Genomic DNA, 13,000 nt, shown 5'->3' on the forward strand with positions numbered 1-13,000 from the left:
TTCACACAGGGTGTGATTTTTTTCTGTATTATCTGTATTTTCATGTTGATTTTTGAACTGTTTGGTTGCTACTATATATGTCTATGAAATTAACTCAAGGACCTCAACGGAAACAAGTCCGCAAGGACTTTTTTGGCCGGACCTTTTAGACAAAAGCATTATTAATGTAACTGTGTTGTTTTACATTCTTTTGCCTAATACAAATTTCAATCAATCAATCAAAATAGAGCCCACTCTCTTGCTGCAAACCCAGAACACGCTGAACACGTGGTCCATGTCCGTAATGATCAAGATGATAATCAAGATGACGCAGAAACATCCTCTAACCAGGACATTGCAGAAAGTAATCTGGACTGTGAAATGGACACTCCAATGGATGATCATCGTTTGTTAGACCACCGTGAAAGTGCAGCTTCATTTGTTGCCAAAATGTACTCTGCATCAAATCCAGACAGGCCGCTCACACCAAAACATCATATTATGACACACTATTGGTGCATGATGATAAAATTTGGTCCACTTTTGAAGTTGTGGTGTATGAGATTTGAGGGTAAGCATGCTCCGCTGAAAAGGCATGCTCATGTTGTGTGTAATTTCATCAATATCTCTAAGACTCTGGCTTATGAATGTCAAGTTCAAAGTATGTTTCATTGGAAATTTAGTGACCCCCTCACAAACCAAATTACTGTCCCAAACTCATTTCCACTCATTGTTAGATCTCTGGAAAAAAGTGATCAGCTCATTGAACATTTTAAAGCACTTGGCTATGATATTGGCATTTGCAGCACAATTCATGTGGCTCACTCTGTCTGTGTGCTTGGTCAGACATACATAACTGGTTGTGTTCTTGCTTTGAACCGTGACCTGAGAGGAGAGCGTCTCTTTGGGGAGATTATACACATGTTTCCAAATTGTGAAAAGGAAGAGGTGTTAATTTTTATTCAAATTTTATCTGTGAAATACTTTGATGATCATCTGTATTCTTATGTGGTGGAGCGGAATTCTGAGTATGAAATGATCTATATAAAGGATGTAGCTGACATCAGACCACTAGATTTGCTGTCATCTTACAGTGGAAACCAACTACTCTATATTAATCCAAGATACAAATTGATTGCTTAAATTTGCATTACTTTTAAGTGTTTTAAATGGTGCCGCCTGTAAGTGGCTGTGTCCACTGGCCTTATGGTCCTGCATATTTATGATGGTGTGTCCTGATGTCCTCTGCAGTGATCATTTGCAGGTTGTTGCCATTGTTGACTTCCCTCTGAATTCTTTTTTTTTTTTTTTTTTTCCTGTTCCTGTTACTAGTTGTTAAATGACACTAGACAGTTGTGCTACAGACCTTTTCTGTGTTCTATGTCTGTATTCTATGGTGTTCTCAAATGTTCCATTGATCCCTTGGAATGCCAAGGGTATTGCACAAGTGTGAGTATTTGTTTATTTCAATAAGTTTATACCTCAAAAGAGTATTTCAACCAGTTTGCACTGAGATTTCTCAATTCTGATGTTTATTTTTATAAACCTGAATTTCATTTTTCAAGAGTTTGCACTACGACTGAGTTGGTTAAAAAAGAGAGAAAGTCAATATGTCAAATGTTTACTTATATAAACCTGAATGTCATATTATGTATTTCAGGTGTTTGCACTAATGAGTTTGTTCAAAACTCAGTCTTAAAGTCAAGAGTTTGCACTGACTGTTTGTTACATGTCAGTTGGAAACCAACACCAGCATGGTGTTGGTTTCCTTGTTCACAAAGACATTACGGACACTGTCATGGGCTGCCGGCCAGTCTCAAGTAGACTCATCACCATTCGAATGAGAGCAACCCCATTTAACATCACCATCATTCAGGCCTATGCCCCAACATCCACGTATGAGGACAGTGAGGTGGAAGATTTTTACGATCAAGTACAAACAGTCCTAGATCAAACTCCAAAGAAGGACATCATTATTGTACAAGGAGACTGGAATGCGAAGGTTGGAGAGGACGCTTACACCAACTGGAAAGACACATGTGGTCCATACAGCAACAGAGAGACCAACGACAGAGGCCTAAGGCTATTGGAGTTTGCCAGGTACAACAACCTGTTGCTGGTGAACACACTTGGCCGCCATAAGGCCTCTAGACGATGGACCTGGCAGAGCCCCGGTGGAGAGTACCACAATCAGATCGATTACATCTTGGTCAAGAAGCGCTTTCGCTCAAGCGTTAATACCGGCAGGCAGCTTTCCAAAAGCAGACATTGGGAGCGACCACAACCTCGTCCTGATGTCTTTTTGCCTACGCTTGAAGAAGATCAAAAGCTCCAAGTGCACTAGAATGAAGTTAGATCTGGACAAACTGCGAGATCCTGAGGTGGCAGAAGTCTTCAAGGCAATGATAGGAGGGAGGTTTGCACCACTGCTCGTCCTAGGTGCAGAAGAAATTGATGTCAATAGCATGACCACCACGGTGAACACAGTCTTAACCGAAACAGCCACTGAGATCCTTGGCAAACTCCGCCCAAAGAAAAAACCTTGGGTCACAAACGAACTGCTAGACTTATGTGACAAGCGGAGAGCCCTGAAGAAGAGTAAGAACTCACCTGAAGGATCTGTTGCTTACAGAGAAATCAATAAGAGCATAAAGAAAGGCATGCAGTCAGCGAAACAGAAATGGATTGAGGGAAAGTGCCAAGAAATAGAGAACAGCCTGAATGCCAACAACAACACCAAGAAGGCATATCAAACTGTTAAGGAGCTAACCAGAGCAAAACAGACCAGAGTCTCTGCAATCCAGAGCAAGACCGGTGAATGCCTAACGGAAGAACAGATGATCCTAGAGAGGTGGACAGAATACTGCTCTGAGCTCTACAACCACACGGCAAGTGGGGATCCAACAGTCCTGACATGTCCGCAATCCACGGAGGAGGAAGATAAGCTCCCCATCCTCCGTGAAGAAGTTGTGACAGCAGTCCGAGCACTGAAAAAAGGAAAATCAGCCGGAGTGGACAACATCCCAGCAGAGCTCGTGCAAGCGGGGGGAGAAGCCATGATCGACACCCTCACCATCCTGTGCAACAAAATCTGGCAGAGTGGTGAGTGGCCTACATCATGGACCCAGTCACTCATCATCACACTTCCGAAGAAAGGCAATCTCCAACTGTGCCAAAACTACCGCACCATCAGTCTTATTAGCCATCCCAGCAAAGTCCTACTGAAAATAATACTAAATAGGTTAAAACCTCAAGCTGAACTGATCATAGCTGAAGAACAGGCTGGATTTAGGGCAGGGCGGAGCACCACAGAACAGATTAGGGGTGGGACGATGTATCGATATATCGATATATCGCGATACTTTCTCCCGCGATAAATAATCGATATGCTGCCGAAAAATATCGATATTAAAAAAATATATATATATATTTAGTTTGTGATACGTTGTTTTTCCTACTCTGTATTTGTGTAATGATGATTTTGAACTGTTTGGTGCTATTTTATGTGTTTATGAATTGAATACAAGGACTATCGTGATATATCGTTGGTGAATTTTCATGCAATATATCGTGATATCGCAATATATCGATATTTTCAGATATCGTGATATATCGTTGGTGAAATTTCTTGCAATATATATCGAATATCGTGATATCGCAATATATCGAACATCGTCGAATATCGTGATATATATTGTTATCGTGGGCCTAATATCGTGATATATATCGTATCGTGAGGTACCCATATCGTCCCACCCCTAGAACAGATATTCAACTTGAGAATCATTTGTGAGAGATACCTGCAGCATCAACAACACCTTTACCACGTGTTCATAGACTTCAAGAAAGCCTTTGACCGGGTATGGCATGCTGCGCTGTGGGCGACCATGAGGAAATATAACATCAACCCTAACCTTGTCACAGTCATTCAACATCTGTATAACAAAGCTACCAGCGCAGTTCTCTACAACGGAGCTATCGGAGACTGGTTCAGGACAACAATTGGAGTGCGCCAAGGATGCCTTCTCTCTCCCATTCTCTTTAATGTATTTCTGGAGCGTATCATGACGGATGCCCTGGCAGACCATGAAGGAACTGTCAGCATAGGAGGCAGACCAATCACCAACCTCCGTTTTGCGGATGACATTGATGGGCTAGCTGGAGGAGAAGAAGAACTGGCCAGCCTAGTTGAAAGGCTTGATACCACCTCCCGAGCCTGGAATGGAATGGAAATCCATGCAGATAAAACTAAAATGATGACAAACAACAACAATGGCATCCGCTCAGACATCAAAGTCAATGGACAGGCACTGGACACAGTGTCTAGCTTCAAATACCTCGGAGCAATCGTGTCAGATGAGGGATCCAAACGGGAAGTCCTTGCCAGAATTGCTCAAACAACTGCTGCCCTGGCAAAACTCAAGCCCATATGGAAAGACAAAAACATCAGTCTGGCATCAAAAATGAGACTAATGCGCTCACTTGTCATCTCAATCTTTCTATACGCTTGTGAAACTTGGACCCTGACAACAGAGCTCCAGAAGAGAATACAGACACCGTTAATCACCCAATTATGATCAATAAGCTCAAAGCAATAGGTTTTGATGATACATCAGTGAACTGGATGAGATCCTACCTGGAAGGGAGGGAGCAAGTGGTGGAAGTAAACGGCACCCAGTCCCCTCCCCTCCCAGTGACTTGTGGTGTTCCTCAAGGAAGTATACTAGGACCTTTACTGTTCCTGATATATGTGAATGATATGTCTTCAGCTTGCGACTGCAAACTGTTCCTGTTCGCAGATGACTCGGCTCTGCTGGTCTCTGACAGAGACAGGCTGCAGGTTGAGAAAACTCTCAGCACTGAACTCAACAAGATCTGCATCTGGCTCTCCGACAACAAACTTTCATTACAGCTGGGTAAAACTGAATCCATCCTCTTTGGGTCCAGTCCTAACCTTAGCAAGGCTGAGAGTTTCACGATCAAAGTGGGTGATGATATGTTATCACAAGAAACGAGGAAATTACCTACGTGGGTTCCATCTTGGAGGCAAACCTCTCCGGTAACAAAAACGCAGAAAAAGTGATCAAAAAGGTCAACCAAACAACACGCTATTTGTGGAGGATTGATCGTCTCGTCAGTAAGAATACTCTGAAGATTCTTGCAGGGGCCCTCATACAAGGTCATTATGATTATGCATGCACTTCATGGTATCACAACACCTCCAAGGCCTTAAAAACAAGGCTCCAAACATCCCAAAACAAACTTGTAAGGCTACTTCTTCAAATCACAAAACCCATCTAACCCCTGCTCATTTTGCTAGGATTGGATGGCTTAGGGTTGAGGACAGAGTACAGCAACTTGCTATGGGCCTGGTCTTCAAGATACACAACAACATTGGGATCCCCCTGTATTTGTCAAAATACTTCCAAAATGTTAATGAAGTCCATAATCATAACACCAGAGGCAGCTCCACAAATCATGTTCAACCCAGATTTGGCTCAACTAAGGGAATGAACTCGTTCTCATGCTATTCATCAAAAATGTGGAATGCCCTACCAAAAGGAGTAAAGGAGTGTAAAACCCTACTCACTTTCAAAACTGCCCTAAAGATACACCTTCAGGAGGCTGCAATTCGAAAATGGCCCCTGTCTAAGTCTTAACCTACCCCCCCCCCTCCTTCATTTTTCTCTTTTGTATATATATATTTTTTTTTTTCTTATTTATATATATATTATATATATTTATCTTATATGACATCATGATTTGTGTGCATGGGGTTCTCATCTTAAACAAGCTTAGTGCTTAATGAGAGTTCCAGTTTAGTAGACCTTGTATTGTGAATTTGTACTTCCATACTGTTCCGTACTGTTATGTACTGTCATGTACTATTCTCATGTCTTACTAAATAAACTATCAATCAATCAATCAATCAATAATTTTTTCCAATCATTTTCATTTTCAATGTTACTGTGTTTCTTGAATAAAAAAAACAACGTTTTTTTAACTATCAGTTTAAAGAGAGAAGCTCTTTTCACGTCACTTCTTGCTCCATTAATGTTTAAAGAACCTATTTTAAAGTCCCCCATCAAAAAGAGAAAAATTGACAGTACAAGAAACACACACATACCCAATGTGTGGAAAAACACACCTGTCTTATTCATAATCATCTATAAAAGTAGCTCTAACTTCTGTCACCATTTTCCTAAGCCTATGGACTTCTGGGCCAGTAAAATACCCTTTCTCCTTCATAAGCAGTGTTACAGACCTGACAAAAACTTTCTTCAATTTTAACTCCCCTAAGCCCTTTAGTGTCTGACAGATTTTTTTTAATTTTCTCAAGAGGATAGAACACCATTTCAGCCTCTTGTGACGGTGTCAATTCACAATCCTCTTCAAGCTCTGACATATCATCTGACACATTATCCAGTGCTTTCTTGCTCTTAGCCTTACCTCCACTCTGTTCCTTATCATTTAATTTCCTTTTGTTGGGCTTATTAGATAGAAAATTAACTTTTTTTCAAAAACTGAAGAAACTGGGTCACAAACCATATTTTGGACGGCTTTTGTTCCTGAATTTTTTTTTCTTTTCCCCCATTTTTGTTTGTCTGTTTGTAATTTTTCTGTGATTTCTCACTGGTCTGAGCTTTTGCATAAATTTTTTGATCAATTTTATTTTCATTCTCAGCTTGACCACTTTGCACACTCTGATCGTCCTGCACAACTGTCTCCGTTTCAGGTACTGTGTCTGCTGTCTGCGCACCGAGCCAAATTGAATCAGACTGCGCTGCATTCTGTGAGTCTGACTCAGACTGCGGTGCGTTCTGCAAGTCTGACCCAAACTGTGGTGTGTTCTGTGAACCTGGCTCAGCCTGCGGAGCGTCCTGTGCGCTCTTTGTGCCAGACGTGCCGGCGACAGCCTCTCCACTGCTCTCAGCAGCCGGCGGTGACGCACCAGAGCCGGCTCCTTTAGGAGTAGGACAAGAGCGAATTAAATGCCCTTCAACTCCACATCAAAGCATTTCATATTATCAGAGGTTGCAAACACTGTGTAGTTAAAACCATCGACTTAGAAACTAAATTTCAAATCATTGTTTTCTTTCAAGATCATATGAGCCTGCCTCCTGTGACTCACAACATGTTTTAACTGTGGTGATTTACAACCCAATAAAACCATTTTAATTGGGGTCACCAACTTCCCATAGCGTCACAATTCCTTGGCCAGATCCTAATTTTTAATGAAAGGAGGAGCGTTTGAAATTATGATCTTTTTAGCTGGATTCACCAGAGGAAGAACAGGTGTGAATGTATCGTGGACAACAATCCCATTCTCAACAACTTCCACCACTTTAGCTACATCGTCCACGAATATAACAACACCGCCGTTCATGAGAGAGGCGGATTTCACACTTTCACATCCTACAACCTCTCCAACAGCTAAGCTAACCTCCTCCACCGATACGCCGACATTGACCATGACTTTGATAGCATGTCGGAGTGTCAGCCTCTCTAAATCTTCATGGCCAGGGTGGGCATAATGCCAACCATACATACAACATAACACCAACCACAGGCATAATGCCCTGCTGGTTGTGAGCCCTACTACTCTTAACTGTGAAAAAACACCAGTTAATAACAAAACAAAAATCACATAAATAAACAACCAAAAAAAGAAACAAACAAAGATAGAAAACTCTCTTAGACTCTTTTACCACTCGCTCCACACGCTCACGGATGCGCTCAGAGAGAGAGAGAGAGGGGGGGGGGGGGGGGGGGAGAGAGAGAGGAGGGGGAGAGAGAGAGAGCGAGAGAGACAGACAGACAGACAGACAGACAGAGAGATGGAGGGAGAGACAGAGAGAGAAAAAGGAGAGAGATATGGAGAGACAGAGAGAGGGGGGAGAGGGAGAGAGAGACATTTAGATTGTGTGTCAAAGGTCATGTCTCACCTCAAATTGTGGCCCAATGGTCAAGATTCAATTTATCTTCTGAGCAAGCAGGCAGGCTCTATTAGTTCAATGGTAAAGCTTTCAGGAAACCAGGTTCAAATCCGGCGTAGAAGAAAGTTACATAGTGCAGCTTTAAGTCACATCAAACCTAGAAAAATGAAACTGCACATTGACAATAACTATAGTAATTGAGCCCTAGTCATTGTAAACAACATAGAGCCTACAGAGACAATAGTCTTCTCTGCAGTGGCGGACGCACTGTAGGCACAGTAAGGCCCTGCCTTCCCTCCAATACACTGTAGACACAGTAAGGCCCTGCCTTCCCTCCAATACACTGTAGGCACAGTAAGGCCCTGCCTTACCTCCAATACACTGTGCCTTCCCTCTGTAGGCACAGTAAGGCCCTGCCTTACCTCCAATACACTGTAGACACAGTAAGGCCCTGCCTTACCTCCAATACACTGTAGGCACAGTAAGGCCCTGCCTTACCTCCAATACACTGTAGGCACAGTAAGGCCCTGCCTTACCTCCAATACACTGTAGACACAGTAAGGCCCTGCCTTACCTCCAATACACTGTAGACACAGTAAGGCCCTGCCTTCCCTCCAATACACTGTAGGCACAGTAAGGCCCTGCCTTCCCTCCAATACACTGTGCCTTCCCTCTGTAGGCACAGTAAGGCCCTGCCTTCCCTCCAATACACTGTGCCTTCCCTCTGTAGGCACAGTAAGGCCCTGCCTTACCTCCAATACACTGTAGGCACAGTAAGGCCCTGCCTTACCTCCAATACACTGTAGGCACAGTAAGGCCCTGCCTTACCTCCAATACACTGTAGACACAGTAAGGCTCTGCCTTACCTCCAATACACTGTGCCTTCCCTCCGCCAGACAGCTTTTTATGTATAGTCACTATGAATCTCGCCCCCTAAACTTAAGGCCAAGGGACAGCTTAACTAACTAACTAACTAACTATCTAATGTGGTGTATCAGTATTCGAGACTGATGAATATGAAATTATTATGATATTAATATATTATAAACACAAACCGTTAAAGTGTCTAATAACAAGAGGAGACCAAAACGTCACTAAACTATTTGGGAAGATTCTAGTGGTGACTGCCAGCTGCAGTGAATTGGTCAAGATAACACTTCCAAATATGGTGTGAATCCAAAATACCACACCCCCGATCGCTTGGTTCTCACAAAGTGTATTCTAGGATTAGGCAACAGTGCCTGTTGGACACTAAGACAGTTGCCCTTTTCAGTCAAGCCAGCCGAGATGAGTTAAGACAAACAGGGTTTAATATACAGTGTTTACTAGGCTTTTCTAAATTTACAGATAAATATAAGCATCATTATTAAAGGGATTTTGACGCTCTCTCTAGGAAGGAGGGGCTGAGCTCCGACAGCGGGGGAACCCAGGAGAAGAGCGCCTCTCTTTTAAATAACTTTAACTATAAAGGTCATTCATACAACGTCGGATATATTACTGTTTAGACTTATTTCGAAGCTAATAAAATGTTGTATAATAATGTCATAATGTGAACATATGGGAAAGTACGGTTTCATGGATAGGGATAAAGAAAGATTTCATGTGGTAAAAGTAAAAGGAGGCAGACGTTAAATCAGTGCCCTGAGAGGAGGAGGCGGGTCAAGCATTGTTTAGACAAGGAGCCTATTTGTGAAATATGATGGTCACAGACAGCAGGTAGTTTATTAATACTAAACTGTCTGTATATAATGACTTGCATGGAAGCAAACAGGACTCTGTGTTTTTCGGCTACACACAGTTGTCACGTTCAACAGGACAAAGCAGGTCCTATGAACAAAGATGTGCAGTACAACATTGACCATTGTATTTGTTCGCCTTTTTGACAATAAAGAGATTGTTGAAAATGACTCCTCCGGACTCGAAAGCTTGTGATTATTTCCACCAAGAGTACATCTCTTCTTCCGTCTTTCAAACGGGCTCAGATACGACACTAACTATCTAACTAACTAACTATCTAACTATTTAACTATTTAACTATCTAACTATCTAACTATCTAACTAACTATCTAACTATCTAACTAATTAACTATCTAACTATCTAACTAACTATCTAACTATCTAACTAACTAACTAACTAACTATCTATCTATCTAACTAACTAACTAACTAACTAACTAACTATCTAACTATCTAACTAACTATCTAACTAACTAACTAACTAACTACCTAACTAATTATCTGACTAACTAACTAATTATCTAACTAACTAACTAACTAATTATCTAACTAACTAACTAACAAACATACATCATGAGGTGAAAACACACAATTGATGTAAATCATCAACTAATACAGTGATAAATGTAACTAAAACATTAAACTAATACAGTGATAAATATAACAATGTGCTCATGTTTACAACACTTTAACATCTGACTCCGTTCATCTCTTTGGATTCGACGGTCTTGTCGCCCTCATGTGGACAAAATGAATCAATACAGGTGGAAGTCGTTACTAAATAACAGGGTTAGGGTTAGGTAACCCTTCACTCCCAGGCCCCACCCCCTAAAAGGAACAGGCCTGGCATATAACAGAAGCATCAAATGGTGTTGACATGGTTCAACCTGGTTTTGGCACTTTCTCCATCTACAACCCGTACGTCTTCATAAAGGTTCAGATTATCAAATATAAATTGCTGACCCCACGGCCCTGGATGTAACAAGTTGAATCGGGTGGGTCTAAGTACACGTATATTCCGTATTGTTCAATAAAAAGCATTTTAATCCGATCGTGGCCATTTTGTCCAAATTGTCTCTATAAGCTTTCAACTACGCGACCCTATCGGTTAGGAGGTGTATTGCCCTCTCACAGGGGCGCCGGAACGGAATATGACGTGGGGACACACATCAGGGACACATGCACGCGCGCGCGTGCGCAAAATTTCGGGTTATTTCGGGTGGGTTTGTTGATTTTTGGGGGGTATAATATTTCGGTAAAATCGGTTCACCTCGCACTCGTGGTGGTCGCGAGGTGCGGGGGACTGGACTGATTTTATTATTTATTTAAAAAATAAAAAATAAATAAAAAATTTGGCTGGACTGAATAGTGGGGGGACACAGTGTCCTTTAATTAAACAGGCGCCGGCGCCACTGCACTCTCATCATTATCTTTTTATGAGAAAATGGCCACCGATCCTGCAAACTTTGGAAGCCAATCTTAGCCAATCAGGATGGAATATGAAAAATCAGAAAAATACAGGTTTGGGTAATGACTATAGAGATACTGTGTACCGATTAGTGTGATGTTTGGACAAAATCGGTAGGAGTACTGTCAAAAAATGTGTTGCTCTGCCATCCAGGGAGAGAGTGTGTGTGTGTGTGTGTGTGTGTGTGTGTGTGTGTGTGTGTGTGTGTGTGTGTGTGTGTGTGTGTGTGTGTGTGTGTGTGTGTGTGTGTGTGCACAGTTTCTCTGCCATCAAGCCAACGGTGCCGGAGCCTTTCGGCCTGGTGGAGACAAAAAATAAACCTCCTCCTGTGATTACTGCACAGTACCACACATCTAAGCTAGGAGGCGCACCTGATCACATTCTTAACATTTGGGCTCATATTGTAAAATCCTAATTATTATATTATAATATAATATGTTTAAACCTTAGATTTAAAAGTAATAATTAAACCTTAGCATATTGTAAAACATGAATACAAATCAGTGTATTATAAAGTATTATATGATATATTCTATACAAAGTATTATATACAATAATAATTTTAACAGAAGTTACAGAACAGCCAAATAAACATGAAAAATGACCCACAATGCATCATGTTCAATCAATCATCTATTGATTTATTTCATGTGAATATTCATAGAAAAAGGAGGAAGTGATGTCAGATAAACAGGAAGTGATTTTAATAAACAACTTTACATTCAAACACAGCTACTTCCACTTGGCTCCGCCTCCCCTCGGCTCTGGACCAATAGCGGGGAAGGGTGGGTTCTGGGTGAGGCGGAGCCAGAGATCCTATTGGTGCATTCTGGACTTCATTTAAATCTATTCATCAATATTACAAATATATAAATGCTCTAAAACACACAGTGGTAACAACAGTGATATGGAGTCATTAGCATCTCATTAGCATGTATTTATCATAATATACATTATTACACGGCTTGATTCTGATTGGTCCATCACTGGTTATTTCTGGATAATGACCTTTGACCTCAATGACAGACCTCTGTCTAATCAAAGACTCAGAACACCTGATTGGTTAATAACAATCTGTCTAATCAAAGACTGAGAGCACCTGCTGTGCTGCAACCCAACATGGGAACCCAACAAGGCAACCATAAACAAACAAACCATGTGGTTTACAGCCAAACGTTTCTCTCAACAATGTTTTTGAAATCATTTAAAAGTGAGAAACAGACGATGCAATAACCAGTAAAATGTTCTCTATTTGATCAACACTTCCTGTTGTTTTCAGAGGCGACACGTTGCACCGGACGCATAAATTAATGGAACCTTCCTTGTTACTTTTGAGTCAGTGTATTCATTTCTTTATTAAGTAGCCGTGTAATAAGCCGGAAAATCGATGGCGAAGCGGTCATGGTTTAGAAATAAACCCCTTCAGACTGATAAGACCCTCCTCTTTGTGTCGAGGTTTATTTATGAACGATATCCCTTCTTATGATCCTGTATATAATACATACTGTATATATATTATGATAAATATATACTGTATATGTTATGATAAATATATACTGTACATAATATGATAAATATATACTGTATATATCATGATAACTATATACTGTATATAATATGATAAATATATACTGTATATATTATGATAACTATATACTGTATATATTATGATAAATATATACTGTATATAATATGATAAATATATACTGTACATAATATGATAAATATATACTGTATATAAAATGATAAATATATACTGTATATAATATGATAAATATATACTGTATATAATATGATAAATATATACTGTACATAATACACACTGTATATATTATATGTTATGATAAATATATACTGTACATAATACATACTGTATATA

The 13,000-nt window shown here is 40.7% G+C and overlaps 1 long non-coding RNA gene across 1 annotated transcript; it reads right to left on the reverse strand.

The window, feature by feature from the left end:
• Positions 1 to 11,741: 11,741 nt before the first annotated feature.
• Positions 11,742 to 12,296, reverse strand: LOC308075048. The gene is made up of 2 exons (XR_013932153.1): positions 12,221 to 12,296; positions 11,742 to 12,176 (listed from the first exon to the last, which is right to left on the reverse strand). It is a non-coding gene; the product is annotated as an uncharacterized lncRNA (long non-coding RNA).
• Between the last annotated feature and the right edge of the window lie 704 nt (positions 12,297 to 13,000).

Source organism: Gymnoscopelus braueri, assembly GCF_963280865.1.
Source record: "Gymnoscopelus braueri genome assembly, chromosome: 19".
Taxonomy (NCBI): Eukaryota; Metazoa; Chordata; class Actinopteri; order Myctophiformes; family Myctophidae; genus Gymnoscopelus; species Gymnoscopelus braueri.